The sequence below is a fragment of the Trachemys scripta genome, chromosome 3, assembly GCF_013100865.1.
Source record: "Trachemys scripta elegans isolate TJP31775 chromosome 3, CAS_Tse_1.0, whole genome shotgun sequence".
NCBI classification, from domain to species: Eukaryota; Metazoa; Chordata; order Testudines; family Emydidae; genus Trachemys; species Trachemys scripta.
This window is the reverse complement of record NC_048300.1, coordinates 150902732-150922575: the sequence shown is the minus strand read 5'-3', so window position 1 is coordinate 150922575 and position 19844 is coordinate 150902732. Positions and strand designations below refer to the sequence as shown.

General features: G+C 36.5%; 1 protein-coding gene across 1 annotated transcript in view; it reads left to right on the top strand.

Annotated features, from left to right (window-relative positions):
- The window catches only part of ADGRB3 (adhesion G protein-coupled receptor B3), a gene marked incomplete in the record, with an annotated part of 595656 nt that overhangs the window by 218969 nt on the left and 356843 nt on the right, over positions 1-19844 (top strand).

The following is a 19844-nucleotide window of genomic DNA, read 5'->3' as shown; positions in this document are numbered from 1 at the left end:
TTTGAACCTGTAGTTACTACAGTGATTTCATACTGTAAGTGTTCATTAATATGCAGCTGTAAAAAATTAACATTTAAGTTTAGAGAAAAGAAATTCTGGTGATGTATAACTGATTATGAATTTGGTTAATTCATTCTGCTCACTGCAAAAACAAATTCAGAGTGTTTTGTAATTATTGGTTATTTGACAGTTTTTACAGCTGCAGCTCTTCATTGCTATTTTAAACTATTTTACCGACTAGGCTGTTGAAATTAAGGCTGGGACTTATGGAAATGAAAGAGTGGAGTTAGTGAATTCAGACTTTGGTTTACTTCACTAGTAAATACATGTTAATGGTGTTCTCCCTAAATTACATCAAAAAACTAGCACTCAATGTGACAAAATTAGATACATTTGCCAGTCTCATCTTGGGCGGTCCAGCACACTAATAAAAGAGTGATTGCAGATCAGGACTGAGGTATTTCACAAGATTTTTTTCCTTTTTCATAAATTTCTGCCAGTGCGAAGCTTACTCAGTAGTTATATCTACTTTAGCTCTCCACTTTCATGAATATTAAATTCACTTAAAAAGATTTTAAAAAAGAAAAAAATCCCAACAAATGATTTTGCACCACCCCTTATCTCTACTTACCCTAGTTCTGGTCAATTTCACACTGGGAAATAGAGAGGCACCAACAGAGGGCACATATAGATCAGGAGCAGTGGAAAAATTGGCTAAAAAATGCCAAAAATGTTGATATAAAACCTGAAGTATACCTGCTGTCCATCCCCCTAGCAACTCCCTTCTTCCCATCACCCACCCACAAAAATCATTCAGCAGACTTCTTCATATCAGGAAATCCAGCAATTTCAAAGCTAAAATCTAAAACACATATATGTTTCAGTAAAGCAAATTATTATTTAATTTTTAAAATAGTTTTAAGCACTATAAAGATGGCAGATATGAACTGTATTAAATGTGCATTATATTTAGCTAAGTAGGTTCTTTTACTATACATAAATGTACCATTCAATTTATCAAGATGATGAAAAGATCCTAAAATAACTATCAATTTACCTACTATATTTAAAGCTTGTCTCATAAGAATTAAATCACATGCAAAATAGCAAGGTCTGACCAGATTTGGTATTTTAATTACAAAATGAAAATAGATTAAATTTTTTAAAAGGAATATTTCTTAAGTGTTGTTGTTTATGTTGTTTTTCCTACATATTTATAAGATCAGCAACATTACAGATGTCCAAGCAGCTTGTATATTGTGCATTTCATGTTTGTTAATGAGTTAACATAACTAACCTGCTCTGATAAAAAAGAGACCACATACTGTATGTATTTAGGAATCAAGTTTGTAGTCTCTCTCTCAAAGGATAAACAGATACTGCTAAAAGACATCATAAATCTACCAGGGGTGAACATCAAGTACATGGGTTATTCTTCTGATCACTTAGATGTATTTATCTTTATTTAAAAGTATGATGACACATCAATAATATGGTTGATAATGTTGTCATGTTGAATCCTAACCTATCTTTTGACTGAACTACATGCAAAAAGCATTTATAGTTGAACTAGAAATATGAGTTTAATTGTGACTGAATTTGATGTGTGAGATCTAGAACAGCAGGCCTGATTTTTTTTTTTTTTAATCTCACTAATCTTGGATGTCCCTGAATCATATCTCATTTGCCCTAATTTTTTCTATAAGCACATTTCTATGGTTGTACTCTGTTTTAGCCTTTAGATGGCAGCATTTGAGAACAGTTGTAGATCTGAGGTTGCCACCATCTGGAAAACATGTTTTGGGCAAAAATTATAAATAGCTATAAGACCAAACCATGTAGCAGCTCTGTTCATTATACAGTTTTCTGCAAAGTTTATTCAGAAGCATGTGAAATGCAAAAAAAAAAGCTTTGTCTTCATAAAAGTGATTTCACCAGTCTATTATGATCTTTTAAAAACTATATCAGTTGAAAATAATTTATGTCCAGTTGGTCAGATTATTTACTTTTAGAGCCCATTCTCTCCTTTTCATGCTTTCTTTGTCTGAATGTGAAAGCACCATTCATCTTGCAATATATACTGATCATAGAGGGTGTTGTAAGATAATTATGGCCAACACCATTCCAAGGGTTCGACTTCCTTAGCACACCTATTTTCTGTTACCTTAAGGTTGCTTCTGGATCCAAAAATCGGGCTTATCGCAAGTAACTGTAGCATCAGGATTTTGAAAAAATGTACACATACATGAACAAGTGTGTGTTTGTGTATATATATATGTATAGATAGATATATGTAGATAGATAGATATGTGTGTGTATATTGCTTATTGCAGACATATAATCACAATACAAAAATGTTTAGGCTACATTTTGTCCTCAGTTTCAACTATTCAAACCCACTAAAGTCATTAGATGTGACTTAGGCGAGAACTTGTGCTTGTGTGTGTTTGTGCATTAAACAAATCAGAGGTTCTCTTACTGTTTCATTCTGAAGAGCCACTTCATAAGAAAGAGCTCCCCCTCATGGATCGTCTTCCCCCTCAGTTCTCACTTCTTGCTTCCCAAAATGTTCTGTTCTGTGAACTACTGGCAAAGGCACTACTGGCCATTCTTAGTTCAGAGACCACCTATTCAGAACACTGCAATATATAATTCACATTAATCACATTTGCACATAATGTTGTGAATGATGCCAAAAGTTCAGCAATCTGACTATGGACTCTAAACCTATTTCAATATGGAAAAATACCATCCAGATATTTTTATTCTTCGAAGTTCTGAACACATACATACTTTTAAAATTTGCTAGTAGCTCCAAGGATTTCCACCCATGTATGGCTTCATATTTCAAGTTTGTAAATAAGTAGAAGAAATATCATTCTCACTTAAATTTATTAGGCTATATTCATCCCTGCTGTAATCTCCCTGATCCTTTGAATTAAACCAAAGATAAATTTGTCCCATTCTTCTTTTAGATACAAAGGTTCAGGAACAAATGCAAACACTTTTTTTAAGACTTCATAGAATTATATATCTAAGAATGCCAGTGACTCAATGATGCATACAGTAGAAACTCAGAGTAATGAATACCAGAGTTACAAACTGACCTGTCAACCACACATCTCATTTGGAACCAGAAATACAGAATCAGAGAGAAGCAGAGACAAGAAAAAAAGGAAATAGTAAAATTTTAAAGCTGCATTAAGTCAATGTTAGGTTGTAAACCAGGGATCGACAACCTTTGGCACACGGCCCGCCAGTAAGCACCCTGGCGGGCCAGGGCGGTTTGTTTACCTGCCGCGTCCGCAGGTTCGGCTGATCATGGCTCTCACTGGCCGCGGTTCGCTGCTCTAGGCCAATGGGGGTGGCGGGAAGCGGTGGCCAGCACATCCCTGTACATGTACAGGAGCAATATTAAGTTTGTACATTCACTGATTGCAGGGGGGGAATTTTAAAAAGGAAATTAAGGGAAGCAGAATGTAGTCAGTCTATTGTGATCCCAAATTGAAGATCCTAGTATTACAGGTTGTCAAGGCAAATGCTTTTTAAGCATTCTGATAATTTATGGTATTATTGTGCTAATATCCTCTGCTAATCTACTCTGCTTTGCAAGAGGAATGTAGAAAATACTCACCAGAAAATGTATAGCTGCCTCTTTGTATTTGCTCTGCTGAATGTAAGTTTTTTAATAGATTCAGGAATTGCAAGGCACGAAGGGACTATTGTGATCATTAAGCCTGACCTCCTATATAATGCAGGCTGTATAATTTCCCCCAAATTGTTCCTAGAGCATAGTTTTTAGAAAAATATACAATCCTGATTTTAAAATAGTCAGTGATGGAGAATCCACCACTCTTCCTCCCGGGTGTTATTCTGGGTTCCTTTACAGGAGTAAGCATACTCTGAATCATGTATGAAAGATACTAATAACTGGTGACTTTCTTTGCTTGGATCTCATACAATGTATTTTATGAATGGCATGATATATTTGCCTCACTCAGGTTATTTTCAGTGTGGTTTTCAGGTGTATGTGTAAATTAGCATTTACTATTTTGGGATTGTGCTATAAAAATATTAAAGTTGTGCATTTTATCTGGCATTCTCATGAGAACCAGTTTATGATCCTTTGGCATTTTGGCTGTAACTAAAGCAGATACTGTTTAAAAAACATTTAAAATTAATTCTTTTACTTCCTTCGCCTCAGCATCACCTATACAGATATAACACCTTTCTTGTGTCAGAGTCAGACTGAAAGATGGACAGAGTTAGATTGCCCGCTAGCTGCTGGATGTCTGGCTCTGTTACCTCCTGATAAATTATAGGAATATAAAGGCTGAGCTGTGGATCAAATCTCTAAATATTATAGATCCAAGAGATTAATGAGACAGGTTACAGAAAAAGGAAAAAGATTCTTAGCTGGAAGAAACAGGAAGAGAGATTTTGAGATGAGGTAAAGAATAGAGACTTAAGCCTGGTCTACACTACAAAGATAGGTTGATGTAAGTTGCCTTGCCTCAACCTATTTGTGCATGCATCTGCACTCAGATTTGTCTGCCGCTGATATAAGTACTCCAGTACACTACCTCCCTAAACAGTGCTGAGCCATGGTTGATGTACTGTGGAAGTTTAGACACTGTGTGTCCTATGTCGACCCTACCAGTCCTCCCGCAGCTGTCCCACAATGCCTGACAGTGACCGCTCTAGTCACAATTGTGGGTTCCACTGGCCAGAGCTCACAGAGACTGGAAGGCACTACCCTGTTAAAAAATCCTTATATATTTGAAATGTCTTTTTTCTGATTGCCCAGCTTGATGGGCACACCTAGCACCTTTCCCTTGTAGTGTGCATCTGCTCAACTGATTATTCTGGCTCCAGGCTCTGAATGCGCTCCTGCCTGGAGTAGACAGGAGGTAGTGGATCTCCTGGGCCTGTGAGGAGAAGAGGCTGTGCAGGTACAGCTATGGACTAGTCATAGAAATGTGGATATCTACTAAAAAATTGCATAGGGGGATTCAAGTGAAGGGGAATAACAGGGATCAGCAGCAGTGTCACGTGGAAGTGAAGGAATTGTGGGAGGCCATACCACAAGACCAGTAAGGCCAAGAGGAACATAGACTAAGGAGCTTATCTGCAGGGGGACACTCAGGAAAATTAATTCAGATTAGCTAAAGATGTGAATTTAAAGTACATCAGTAAAACCACCTTAAACCCTTCTGTGAATACTCTCATTCTGAATTCACCAAGTAAATCAAACTGAATTAAAGCCACTTTAATTTTGAAGGGGAGTGTCTACAGAGAGATTTAGGGCAATTTAACTAATCTGTTTTAAATTCACATCTTTAGTTAATTCAGATTGTTTCTTGAGGCTTGGTCTACTCTTAAAAATTATATCATCATAGCTGCATCAGTCAGAGGTGTGAAAAACATGGTCAACATAGCTATGCCAATAAAATTCCAGTCCAGATACAACTATATCAATGGAAGAAGGATTCTGCCAATGACTTAATTTAGGGCATGTCTCTACTACAGCCACTACAGCAGCACAGTTATGGTGCTGCATCTGTGCCACTTTAACGTCGTAGTGTAGACACTTCCAACACCAACAGAAGAGAATTTTCCATGAGTAGAGTTAATCCGTCTCTCCAAGAGACAGTAACAAAATTAACAGAAGAATTCTGCCATCCACCTAGCTGCATCTACACTGGGGTTAGGTTGACCAAACTTTGGTGATCAAGGTATGAAAATTTTCACAACCATGAGTGATGTAGGGGGAGGGATAGCTCATGGTTTGCGCATTGGCCTGCTAAAGCCAGGGTTGTGAGTTCAATCCTTGAGGGGGCCACTTAGGGATCTGGGACAAAATCACTACTTGGTCTTGCTAGTGAAGGCAGGGGGCTGGACTCAATGACCTTTCAAGGTCCCTTCCAGTTCTAGGAGATAGGATATCTCCTTTTATTTATTTATGTAGGTAGGCCTAACATAATTCAGGGAGATGTTGTTCCTACATTAGCCAAGAAACTCCTTCTGTCAGTGTAGTCTGTGTCAACATTGTTGGACTATGCCAGCATAGGCTCCATAATGTAGACATACACACATGTCCCTGTGTAAACAAACCCTTAGATATAAAATCAAAGAAGCCTAAGTGACAAAGGAGTCTTCTTAGCATATGTGCAATGTGACTCAGGTGGCACATGACCAGGATTCGTCTCTGAATTTGGTCTGCTAGTTGGATCATTAGCTTCCCTGGCCTGGGCTGTGTACTGATGGGAAGTGCAACATGAACACTGATCCATGCTCCCCATAAAGGAGTGAAAGAGAGCATATGGAATAAAATGATGTTTGGGTAAAATTTGGGTAAAGAGTGCTAGCCACAGTTGCAATATTCCATACATTGAAGAAGAGCAGCCTTGGTAGTTAAGGATGAGATTCCTTAAGCCTAGCATCTGGATTACTTAATGGGCAAATGTGTTAGAGAATCTATTTAAATTTAAACAGCATGAGACATGGTATACTTCTCTTCTTTCACTTGTATTCACAACCCATAAAAGTCATTTAAGTGAGGTTGTAAAATTATCTTTTGAACAATAATTTTTCAAAAAACAGTTAATATCTGATATTCTGGACACGTGATAAATTAAGTCTAATACACATTGAAGGAACCTACTGCACACATAAATGAATAATTAATACAGTTTTAACTACCAACATTTTATACCATTAAATAGAGTACTTCACATTCCCTCTAATTTTAAGCTCTGCATGAACATATATTATTATACGGGAATGCGGAATTATTTATTTAGGAAGAAATTGTGGTGGTGAAGTTAAACAGAGATATAAGAATACATTGTGAGGCAGAGGATCAGAGCTGCATACATATTGGGATGCCATACATAACCTTTTTACCAAGACACTTAGTCATGCTGCGATGCACATATAAATATATTAATATGCATATTGGATGTTTTTCTGTTAATTGAGATCATAGATGTTTGGAGAGTGAGACTGACACTGATGGCTTCTTTGTCATGTAGATTATGCAGTACCTTAACTTCCTTGGTAAATTTAAAGAGAAAGTAATAGACAGATAGGGCTTATAATGAACCATGTATCATATAAAGTAGTAAAGGCTATGAACAGTGTATCCAATGTGGTTGTAATCTTCTTGATTCTTCACTAACACCACTCTAAATCTGGATTAACACCGTTGGAGTCAATGGAGTTATGCTGACATAAAACAGCTACAAAGGAGAGGAGAGTCAGGCCTTGGCTGTTTGGAAGTTAGCAGAAGAAAGTGTCATTTTTTTTACCTTTCTCTTACTAAAAGGATGGTCTGATTGTCCTAAGCACAGCATTTGTAGAAAGGTTAGAGGGGACTGGCATGAAGATGAATCTGTAATCTGTAATGCCTCAGCCATGTTTCTAATGTGACTACAGTAAAAGATGATGAAATATATAAGAACAAGAGGCATTTCCACAGCATAAAGGTGCAAGGAGTAAGGAATGTCAGAATAAAAAACTATTGTTGCAAAATATGACTCTCATGCTGACGATTTATAAAGTTGACACATCTGCTCTCACCTATTTGTTGCTATCCTGACTATTCAGCGCTGGTTGACTCTTTGGTATGTATATTTTGAATTTAATCTTAAATAATGGGTGTTTTTAATGATTCATTGCAGAATATTGAGCTTATTTATAAAGCAATGCCTTCGTGTTGCAGGTGATAGCAGATACCTTTGAAGAGTATATGAGAGTTCCTCCCTTCCATACCTCAAAATATGCTGCCAAAAAAGTCATGTTAAATAAAATGACTTATGGATGCTTAAAATTAAGGTTTAAATGCCCATATGACACTGAAGAAGGGCACATTACAGCTTGTTTCTTGGAAAGTTTGACAGGTGTATTCAGTTTCATGAATGTTTCTCAGTGTGTGACATTAATAAAGGTATTCCTCTATTGTAAAAGAAGGCTCATCTATGGAAAGGTGAACAAGAAGCCTTAAGCAATGGATGAGACACAATTTTTCTGAGGTGTGCTATTCTTTTATAAACAACAAAAGATTAGAATGAATATCAATGTAGAAAATACATATGTGTGGATATGGTTTTCACTAAAATGTCATGAAGGAAATACCAAAAAGGAAGAAATAAAACAAAAACAGTTTTGTGAACTGACAGCTTTGCTCTCATGGGATTGCTCCTCTCTTTCTGTCTTTTAGGTAAAGCAATCTTGAATTGGGCAGGTTGGTAAAGTTGAACTGAGATTGGGAAACAGAAACAGAAGCTGGGACTATAGAGCTGTCAACATTCAATACATTCCAATCACCTGCATTTATCTGCTTTACCTGGACTATATGGGAAAGGTCATTTTAAGTTTAATGCAGTCCATTTTCATTTGGCTTTTATTGCTTCAGCATTGATCCAAGTCACTCATCTCAGATAGATCTTTGTCTCTGACGATCTGCCCAGTATTCTATTTCTGTCTTTTGTCTCCTCTGTTATTAACATGATAGATTTTATTTATTTACACTCCAGTATAATAGAAAGAATAGGAAGAATACCTATTTCCCCCTTCTTTTGGTTGCAAATCTTAATCAGAAGCAGTAGAAAATGGCAAAGAAATACTGACTACAGTTTACATTCTCCCCTCTGATATGTGCTTGTGACTCATTCACTTCAGAGAACATAATTTGTCTCTTTTTGCTTGGAGGCTTGAGATGATTTTAAAGCTTTATCCAGCTTTGCTCTACTGGCTGCTCCTGTGTTTCATGTTATATGTGGGAAGTGCCATTTAAATTTACTGGCTCAGGATTGCCTACTTTGTATCATCCATATCATAGTGAGATCCATTTCTAAAAGAATGAGAAGAACTGTTTACTGCTGATGAAAATTAAGGCAAGAACGAGACCAAATAAATGAGTTCCTGATGCTTTTTATTCAGAGATGTGATCATAAGGAGGAAGCCTGTCTGCAGATACATAATTTGTTGATATAGGTTGGAAATTAGGACTATTTTTATATGCACAGTACACACACCTAAATATATGTGAAAGGTTATCTGTTTACTGTGATAGATTTATTTAAATATATTGTGGGCTGGATATAGTGTGTGACGATTCACTTTGCTTTCTGAAGCCTAAAGAATTAGGTGAATAACAGCTGTCAGCTACCTTTCCCTTGCTGTCTGGGAGGTTACAGGAAGCCCTTGTGGAAATGGACTTCGCAAAACAAGAATGAATTTGGGGTGGATGTCTAATAAGGGTATGTCAAGGCTGATTCCCCACTCTGTCACTTCGAGTGCAGAAGGTGGGGGGCCGCAAGGATTTTAAAAATTAATACTAGCCACTCCGGGCTTGTATTAAACTCCCACGGTTACAGCTTCTCTCTAACCTTGGATGGGTAAATGCTGCCATAATCCAAGTGCAAAAAAACCCTTTGAATCCAGAAAGGTGCACTTGGGAATTCCTTCCTGTGGGATACCCTCAAGCCCTTTCACCCTGCCACCCTTGGGGGAAGAGCTCAGAAAGAAAAACAAAGGAAATCAGCTGTTGCCACCAGCTATTTAAACGACATGTGCACAAATATCTTAGGGACACAAAAATCCAATCCCGTTCTTAAAAAAGGTGAATTTTATTAAAAACAAAAAGAAAGAAAATACATCTGACACTTAGGCTTTTGCTAGATTTAAAAAAAAGCCCACTTATAATATTTAAACATCAAGAATAACCTTCTTAAGGTCAAGCTTAAAGGTTACAAGTAAAACAAAAGCATTTGGCGTTAGCACAGAGGAGTCCACAAGCCAATAAGTAATAATCAGAAATAAACCTAATTGCGTCTTCCTAGAAATTCCCTATTTACTTACATATTTGGGGTTTCAGATAAGCAATTTCTAGGTATAATCTGATAGTTTTTCATATCTGGCTTAAAGCTTCTCACAGCATAACTGCTCCCTGTTCCCCTCTTCCCCAGAGAACAACAACACACAGACAAAGGGAAGTTTTTTTCCCAATTTTAAAAAGTTCTAGCCCTACATTGGCTCTTTTGACCAGGTGCCCACTCCTTTCCTTTTACCTGTGGGCTTGTTAACCCTTTACAGGTAAAGCAAGTAGAGAACAACAACTAAGAGGGATTCCATAGCTAACTGGCTGTTGGGTGTCCAAATCACTGCTGTAGAATGCTGTTTTATAATACATTGGTGGTAAGTTTTAGGATTAGGATGAGGTGCAGAAAATTTGCATACCTCCAAAGTCTGAAAGATGTGCAATTAAAAAAACCCAATTATATACACTCAAATAACAAAGGCCTCAACAGTCCAAAATATATACATAATGAAATAAAGTAGAAGCCCATTTAGACAGGCCTACATTATCTGGCTTGCCGTATTAATCAAACAACCAGCCCACACAGGTCCAGAAGCAGGCAATCTCCCCGGTGGCCACTAGATGTCACTGCAGCCTCGCACTTTCCATTCTCTGGATTATCCGAATTTTTGATTATCCGATCTGGCCCCGGTCCCAATTAGATCAGATAAATGGGGTTCTACTGTTGTAGCATTGACAATTAAGAAACAGTATGGAACAAAACTGGGGGAAATGTGATGGGAATTAAAATTACCATTTTTTCTACAAATATTTAATATCCAACAACTAGTATTTTCCAGTGTTTCAGTCTGGATTTGGTAAACAGTCATGTAAAATATTCTTGAAACAAAAAATGTTTTCCAGAGGTTTGAAATCTCATGGAAATTGATGCTCCATCTTGGGGTGCCCAACATTGTTTTTTCTATAGGAATATAATTTATACTACTCAATGTGGTTTTATGGAAAATAGGTCAAGTCAAACAAACCTGATTTAATTCCATAATGAGATTACAAGTTTGGTTGATAAAGGTGTCTGTCTGTGTAGATATGATATACTTAGGCTTTTGTAGGGCATTTGTCTTAGTCCTGCATGACATTCTGATTAAAAAAAATTACTATTATACAATATCAACAGAGCCCACATTAAATGGATTAACAACCAGCTATCTGACAGACCTCAAAAAATAGTAGTAAATGGGAAATCATCATCAAATGTGGGTGTCTCTAGTGGGGTTCTTCAGGGATCAGTACTAGGAGCTAATAGCTTTTATTAACCGAGTCTGTCCCATTCAAACACAAACATTAATTTGATACATTTTAGCATACAGACAGCTGGTGTGTTTTATCCAACTATACAGCTACTGAGATTAACAATGTAAAGCAAACACTATAACAAATCACAGGTAAAATCAATATACAGGAATACTTTTACCTTTTACTTTTTCCAGTTTACAGACACATATGTTACCCAAAGTCCCTTGGAAGCACTCCATTCTGAAGACATTTCCTGGATCCTTCTTATTGTGTAATCTCCCAACAGAGTTTCCCTGTACTAGGCTCCTTCAACCCTCAGATTACTCATTGCCTGTTTTACAATTCTGGATTCCTCTTTTCACTGATGACTTGCCCTCAGGAACTGCCAATCTGCTTCCTGCTACCCCCTCACTCTTCTCTTCTGCAGAATAAACAAGCCCAGTTCCCTCAGCCTCTCCTCGTAAGTCATGTGCCCCAGCCCCCTGATCATTTTCATTGCCCTCCGCTGGACTCTCTCCAACTTGTCCACATCCTTTCTGTAGTGGGGGGCCCAAAACCGGACACAATACTCCAGATGTGGCCTTACCAGTGCCAAATAGAGGAGAATAATCACTTCCCTCGATCTGCTGGCAGTGTTCCTACTAATAAAGCCCAATATGCTGTTAGCCTTCTTGGCAACAAGGGCACACTGCTGACTCATATCCAGCTTCTCATCCACTGTACTCCCCAGGTCCTTTTCTGCAGAACTGCTCATTAGCCAGTTGGTCCCCAGCCTGTAGCGGTGCATGGGATTCTTCCATCCTAAGTGCAGAACTCTGCACTTGTCCTTATTGAACCTCATCAGATTTCTTTTGGCCCAATCCTCCAATTTGTCTAGGTCACTCTGGACCCTATCCCTACCCTCCAATGTATCTACCTCTCCCCCCAGTTTAGTGTCATCTGTGAACTTGCTGAAGGTGCAATCTATCCCATCGTCCAGATCATTAATAAAGATGTTGAACAAAACTGCTCCCAGAACTGACTACATTAAACATTGGCATAATAATGAAAATAGTAAATGGGCAACAACACTAAAATATTTTTCCCTGGTTAGTCTTTTACTTAGAATATAATAATATTTCCCCTTTGCTAAGCAGCAAATCTAGCCCTTACCTCTGCAGACACGGGGGTCCAATGGAACACCATTTGGACAAGCTATAATGTTTCAAAAAATCTAGATGTAAAAGGTAGATGTACATTTGTGGATATAAATGTGAAGCAACATGGTTTGATGGACAGAGCATGGAGTTAGGAGACAGACCCTCCTGAGTTATAATTCTGGCTCAACCTTTTGAGTCACCATGTGCCACTGGATGAATCCTGGATTAACCTTTCAGGTCTGATTCTCCTTTCACTTACATAAATTTTACACTGATGTAATTCCATTGACTTCAATTTCTTTTCATTTAACTGGCATAAGTGAAATTAAGCCATTTGTATCTGTTTTCCTGGAAGTTAAAAAGATGGGGGAGGGGGAGTAGGGTAGAGGAAATAACACTTGTCTACTCTAGTGATGGGAAAAATCAGTGAGGTGAAAATTTATTAGTAAATAGTTGTGAAACATATTGGATAAGTAAAGTGCTGTGTAAGTGCTAATTATTATTACAAACATGGGGGCTGCTTGCATTTAGTTTTCAGGTAGTTTTTTTAGAAGGCATCTGTTATATAAAAAAATACCTCTTCATGTCCTTTGGGAGTTTCTAATATTCAAAATTTTCAAATTAAGTGGAGGGCATGCATGGAAACATCTGTTCTCTGTCCTAAACTTCATACATTGCTGCCATGTGGCAGCAACTTATTTCCCAGAGTTAGATCATATTCACCCAGACTTTCCTTTAGATTTTTAGAAATATTGTACATATGTTGGAATGAGGCCATTCATTTATCCATGTCTTATGTGGATGTGCTCTGCTATGATCCTGGGAAGCAAACAGCTGTGTCTGAGGATGTAATACCTTATGACTCAATGCATACGAGTTCATTCAGTCTTAGCAGGCCTGCTGCAGCAGCAGTTAGAAACACGGTATTAAAACTAATCAAACATTTATTTTGAATCCTGGGGTCACTTGCACGGTTTGTAATGGAATTTAACACCAATATGTCAAGCAAATAGCTACTTTTTAAACCCAAATTGTATTTTCATTTGCAAAGAAATTATTTTATAAACATGATTTCTTATAACTGCTTTATTTCCTCTGTGGGTATGATTGAACTCAGTCTGAAATAGCAAATGTCCAGAAGGATTTTTTTTTTCTTAATTTGTTCTCAGAGCCAATTCATGCTGATTAGCCTTGGTTTCCATGTGTCAGGTCAGGGCTCAGTTTCATATCATGTTCTGCTCCTGAGCTAGCAGAGAATAGAAGTGCCACAGAGTGTAATGATGCTTCTGGGAAATGGAACCTTGTGTGTTTCAACACTGGCTTTTTTGGGTTACTTAACATGTTAGTGAGTCTGAGCAACTAATTCATAGTGCATTATTTCTATAGTGAATTTAGCTTGTATTTCAGTTTGTGAAATTTTAGCTATCAACTTATGGTTTTATTGAAAACGGATTCACTATTTGAAGTTATTTGTTGAATTCTCTTTGAAAAACATTAATCTAGTAATCATTCATCAACATTTTATTTTGAGTGATTTTCAAAATACATCATGGGTTGGCTAGTTTTGACTAGACACTTGTTGCACGGTTTTGATCTTGATCTCTGATTGGATAATTCATGCAACATGGTAACTCATACAATTAGGTCTCCAGAAAAGGATATTTATCAATTCACTATTTTCCTTCCCTAAATATTCCATTTTGTTTGCTTAAATGCACTTTTTCTGAGAACATACATTCCAGGTGACCCAGGTGTTAGACTATTTGCATAGAGCAAACACACAAGAGGTACAAACACAATTTGAAGCAAATTCAGTTTTTTATTTGAGAGCATACTCAGATAAAAAAAATATTTGCTCAGCTTCTATGCTGAGCTTCCTTGTCAGTCTACTCTTATTCAGCACTTCCTGGCCAGAAGATAGAAGTTATAAAGTAAGAATTTTATGGATGTATGTGTGTATGTGCACATGTGGTCACTTGTAGAGAGAATGGGAAGATGGAGGGATCATTACTAATTACTGTTGAGAAAATAAAACCTTTCAGAGAAAGCAAATGGGCCCTCCAAAGTTATAAACCGCTACTAAATTGAGCTATGATGTATATACCAGTTGATCTATAACTGCAGTGCCTCAAATAACACTATAATGCTGAATTAAGAATATGTACAATCTAGGGCTGTCAAGCGATTAAAAAAATTAATCGTGAATAATCGCGCAATTAAAAAAATTAATCACGATTAATCGTGTGATTTAATCGCGATGTTAAACAATAATAGAATATCATTTATTTAAACATTTTTGGATGTTTTCTACATTTTCAAATATATTGATTTCAATTATAACACAAAATACAAAGTGTACAGTGCTCACTTTCTATTTATTTTTATTACAAATATTTATGCTGTAAAAACCAAAAGAAATAGTATTTTTCAATTCACCTAATACAAGTACTGTAGTGTTGATTTTCTATTTTGGTGGTTTGAGTTCTGTAGTTCCGCATCGGAGTGTTGCTCTTTTAAAACTTCTGAAAACAAGAACCACACCACATCCCTCTCAGATTTTGGAAAGCACTTCCAATTCTTAAACCTTGGGTCAAGTGCCGTAGCTATCTTTAGAAATCTCACATTGGTACCTTCTTTGCATTTTGTCAAATCTGCAGTTAAAGTGTCCTTAAAATGAACAATATGTGCTGGGTCATCATCCAAGATTGCTATAACATGAAATATATGGCAGATTGCAGGTAAAACAGAGCAGGGGACATACAATTCTCCCACAAGGAGTTCAGTCACAAATTTAATTAATGCATTTTTTAACGAGAGTCATCAGCATGGAATCATGTCCTCTGGAATGGTGGCCAAAGCATGAAGGAGCATATGAATGTTTAGCATATCTGGCACATAAATACCTTGCAATGTCAGCTACAAAAGTGCCATGTGAATGCCTGTTCTTCCTTTGATTGTTGACATTGTAAAAAAGAAATGGACAGCATTATGTCCCATACACATAAACAAACTTGTTTGTCTTACAATTGGCTGAACAAGAAGTAGGACTGAGTGGACTTGTAGGCTCTAAAGTTTTACATTGTTTTGTTTTTGAGTGCAGTTATGTAGCAAAAAAAAATTCTACATTTTTTGTAAATTCTACAATTTGTAAATTGCACTTTCACAATAAAGAGGTTGCACTATAGTAATTGTATGAGGTGAATTGAAAAATACTGTTTCTTTTATTTATAGTATTAATTTATTACAAATATTTTCACTGTAAAAATGATCAAGTGAGCACTATACACTGTATTCTGTGTTGTGATCGAAATCAATATATTTGAAAATGTTGTAATGCATCCAAAAATATTTAATACATTTCAATAGGTATTCTATGGCTTAACAGGGTGATTAAAATTGCAATTAATTGTGATTAATTTTTTTAATCACAATTATTTTTTAGTTAATCACATGACTTAACAATGATTAATCAACAGTCCTAGTAAAATCCAACTGAAAACAGTCTTCTCCATGCAAGAGGTCTCATTTTATGAGCCAGTAGGAGAAAAACCATGCTGTTGCACTGGTATTGCAGTTAGGTTGAGTAATCTACAATCTCCCTCATTACAACCAATGAAATTGTTGCATGCAGATTAGCTAAAGAATAAGTTTTGGTCCAGTTGACTCTGATGTCAAAATGGTGTAGGACTCTTGGCATGGTATAGATATATGCCTTACTGTAGCTCTATACCACACAGGTTTAATTTGAAAAGTCAAAATTACTGAGATCTTAAAGATTGGATGGTAACAGACCTTAAATCCGATTAATGACTGAACAGAAAGAGCTCTCAGCCATACTTGTAGCTGTTTTCATTGCTTCACACTTACTCAACAGTCATTCCAGGCTTCAGAGTGACACATAGATAGTGACAATCCTGAAATCTTCTTATATAGACATGTATATTATTTTGAGATTTCTGAAATGAGTAGGTCAATCTCAGAATGCATGTACATAATTTGCAATCAAAATACACATTTTAGTGACAAATATCAATTTTTAAAAGTATGCAGTCATTGTTTCACTCAGGTTTTGCAAAGCCTAAGTGGTTCAAAGAGCTACATTACATTTTCAAAAGTGACTTAGGCACTTAGGAGCCAAAATCCTATTGAAAGTCCCTGGAACTTAGGATCGCAAGTGCCTGAGTCACTTTTGAAAATGGAACTTAGCTGTCTAAATCACTTAAGATTTTCAATGCTGTACAGAGCAATGCCTAAATACCTTTAAAAATCTGGGCCTAAATATTTAACTTTTCTTCTGGAATGTTGCTTAACATATTTCCCATCCTACTTACTTATGTCAGGCAAGTGACTGAGAGAAGATGATCATTGTATTTTTGAGTGAGACATGAAATCCCCTCCAATCAGGCTTAAAAGTTTCTTTTACCCTTCATTATGTACTTTTTAAGACAATGTTATTAACATTATGAACTATATATACATGCAAAAACAGAAAGGCAAGAAAAGTAAGTGACCAAATCATGTTTCTTCGGAACAGAGTGACTCTTCTCAAAACTCTGGTCTCTGTTTCTTCTCCACTGTCTTACTGTCAATCATCTATCTTTTATCCCCTGTTCCATAACTTTGTGCATACTCAATTTACCAAGCTATCTCATCTGTGTATGTATCTATATACATTCCATTCTAAACCCAGTAATTAAAACGTTCTCATGCATAAATCATAACTCACCTAAATTAATACATGTTTTACTCTTATCTGTCAGATTCCCAGCACATCTATTCCTTCCTCTCACTTTTTCATTCAGCTGTCCCTTATCTTTATCCCTCTTACTGGTTTGTTTTAGTGGCTTTGGGTTTTTACTTGTTAACTAGCTCCTGTCTGTTTAATATATAAATTTCTTTATTTAGATTATTTTGTTAGGGGAGATTATACCTGGACATTAATCTCGGCAGAAATAACAACTCCGTATTGAATCTCAGTTTCACCCTGGTATCTGCACAGGCCAAAACATTTGCATATAAGATACACAAATCAAATTTCTAGTTTACACAACTTTGATACTGTCTGGACTGCTGTATCAGCAGAAACACACACAAACAGCACCTTTATATTTTTTCTATAAGATTATAATAATATTAATTTCTCAAACTTTATTTAGTACAGGGGTCGGCCACCTCTGGCATGCAGCTCGCCAGGGTAAGCACCTTGGCGTGCCGGGCCAGTTTGTTTACCTGCCGCGTCTGCAGATTCGGCCAATCGCAGATCCCACTGGCCGCGGTTCGCTGCTCAAGGCCAATGAGGAAGCAGCAAGGGCCGTAGAATCCCATTTATTTAAATGTGTTTGCATGTTTTCTACATTTTCAAATATATTGATTTCAATTACAACACAAAATACAAAGTTTACAGTGCTCACTTTATATTTATTTTTGATTACAGGTATTTGCACTATAAAAAAACCCCAAAAGAAATAGTATTTTTCTGTTCACCCAATACAAGTACTGTAGTGTAATCTCTTTATCATGAAAGTTGACTTACAAATGTAGAATTATGTACAAAAAACTGCATTCACAAATAAAACAATGTAAAACTTTAGAGCCTACAAGTCCACTCAGTCCTACTTCTTCTTCAGCCAGTCGTTCAGACAGACAAGTTTGTTTACATTTGCAGGAGATAATGCTGCCCACTTCTTGTTTACAATTTCACCTGAAAGTGAGAACAGGTTTTCTCATAGCACTGTTGTAGCCGGTGTCGCAAGATGTTTACGTGCCAGATGCACTGAAGATTCATATGTCCCTTCATGCTTCAACCACCATTCAGGGGTCACACGTCCATGCTGATGATGGGTTCTGCTCGATAACAGTCTAAAACAGTGCAGACCGCTGCATGTTCATTTTCCTTATCTGAGTCAAATGCCACCAGTAGAAGGATGATTTTCTTTTTTGGTAGTTCAGGTTCTGTAGTTTCCACAATGGAGTGTTTCTCTCTTAAGACTTCTGAAAGCATGCTCCACACCTCGTCCCTCTTTAGATTCTTAAACCTTGGGTCAAGTGCTGTAGCTATCTTTAGAAATCTCACATTGGTACCTTCTTTGCATTTTGTCAAATCTGCACTGAAAGTGTTCTTAAAATGAACATGTCATCCGAGACTGCTATTACCTGAAATATATGGCAGAATGCAGGTAAAACAGAGCAGGGGACATACAATTTTCCCCCAAGGAGTTCAGTCACAAATTTAATTAATGCATTATTTTATTAATGAGTGTCATCAGCATGGAAGCATGTTCTCTGGAATGATGGCCGAAGCATGAAGGGGCATACGAATGTTTAGCATAGCTAGCATGTAAATAGCTTGCAATTCTGGCTACAAAAGTGTCATGCAAATGCCTGTTCTCACTTTAGGATGACATTGTAAATAAGAAGAGGGGAGTATTATCTCCTGTAAATGTAAACAAACTTGTTTGTCTTAGCAATTGGCTGAACAAGAAGTAGGACTGAGTGGACTTGTAGGCTCTGAAGTTTTACATTGTTTTGTTTTTGTGTGCAGTTATGTAACAAAAAAACCCTTACATTTGTAAGTTTCTCTTTCATGACAAAGAGATTGCACTACAGTATTTGTATGAGGTGAATTGAAAAATACTATTTATTTTGTTTATCATTTTTACAGTGCAAATATTTATAGTAAAAAATAATATACACTTTAATTTCAATTACAACACAGTATACAATATATATAAAAATATAGAAAAACATCCACAATATTTAATACATTTAAATTGGAGTTCTATTGTTTAACAGTGTGATTAAAACTGTGATTATTGCGATACATTTTTTTAATCATGATTAATTTTTTGAGTTAATCGCATGAGTTAACTGTGATTAATCGACAGCCCTAATATAAATTAAAGCATGGGGAAACTTCTTTCTTACAAGGTAGTTCTATCACCACACGTGCTATTACAATTTGCTTTTGACTTACTTTAGATCTGTCTTTGGTTATTTTTGTGTTTTACCATAATAAAATTGGGAACTAATAAAAGCTATCGCTGTACTTAATCAGTGATATCTCTTGTTTCTCCCTCTTCCCATCCTCTCAGACTTAACACTTAATTGTTCAATTTCATTGATACATTGTGATATCTCATGAGGTGGCCATGTCTTGAGACTATCTGGTTCACCAGGATCTGTACAATACTTTGTTTTATAATTCAGCAATATTACATTTCTTAATGGGCCTGCAGTGGCAAGAGCAGTAGTATTAATCCAGCAATGGTTGTTAAGAGCTAATGGGTTCACCATGCATTTTGAGGTGTACAAGTTCTTGAACCATTGTACCAGCTACTGATGTATGATGAATGCATACCCCATATCATTATTCCTTTTCTTGAATAATGTTATGAAGGTCTGTGTATCTGTGTATTTGTCTGAGGGGCAAGATTAAAGTTCTTGTTGTGGTTTCTAATTATTTATACATTTTTAATTCAGGTTCTTTTTTCCTGATCAAAATATGAAGCTGTATTCTGAGATCAAAGTATGAGTGTATATTCTAAAATCAACCACACAATTTTGGTAGCACACATCCAATTACAGTAATG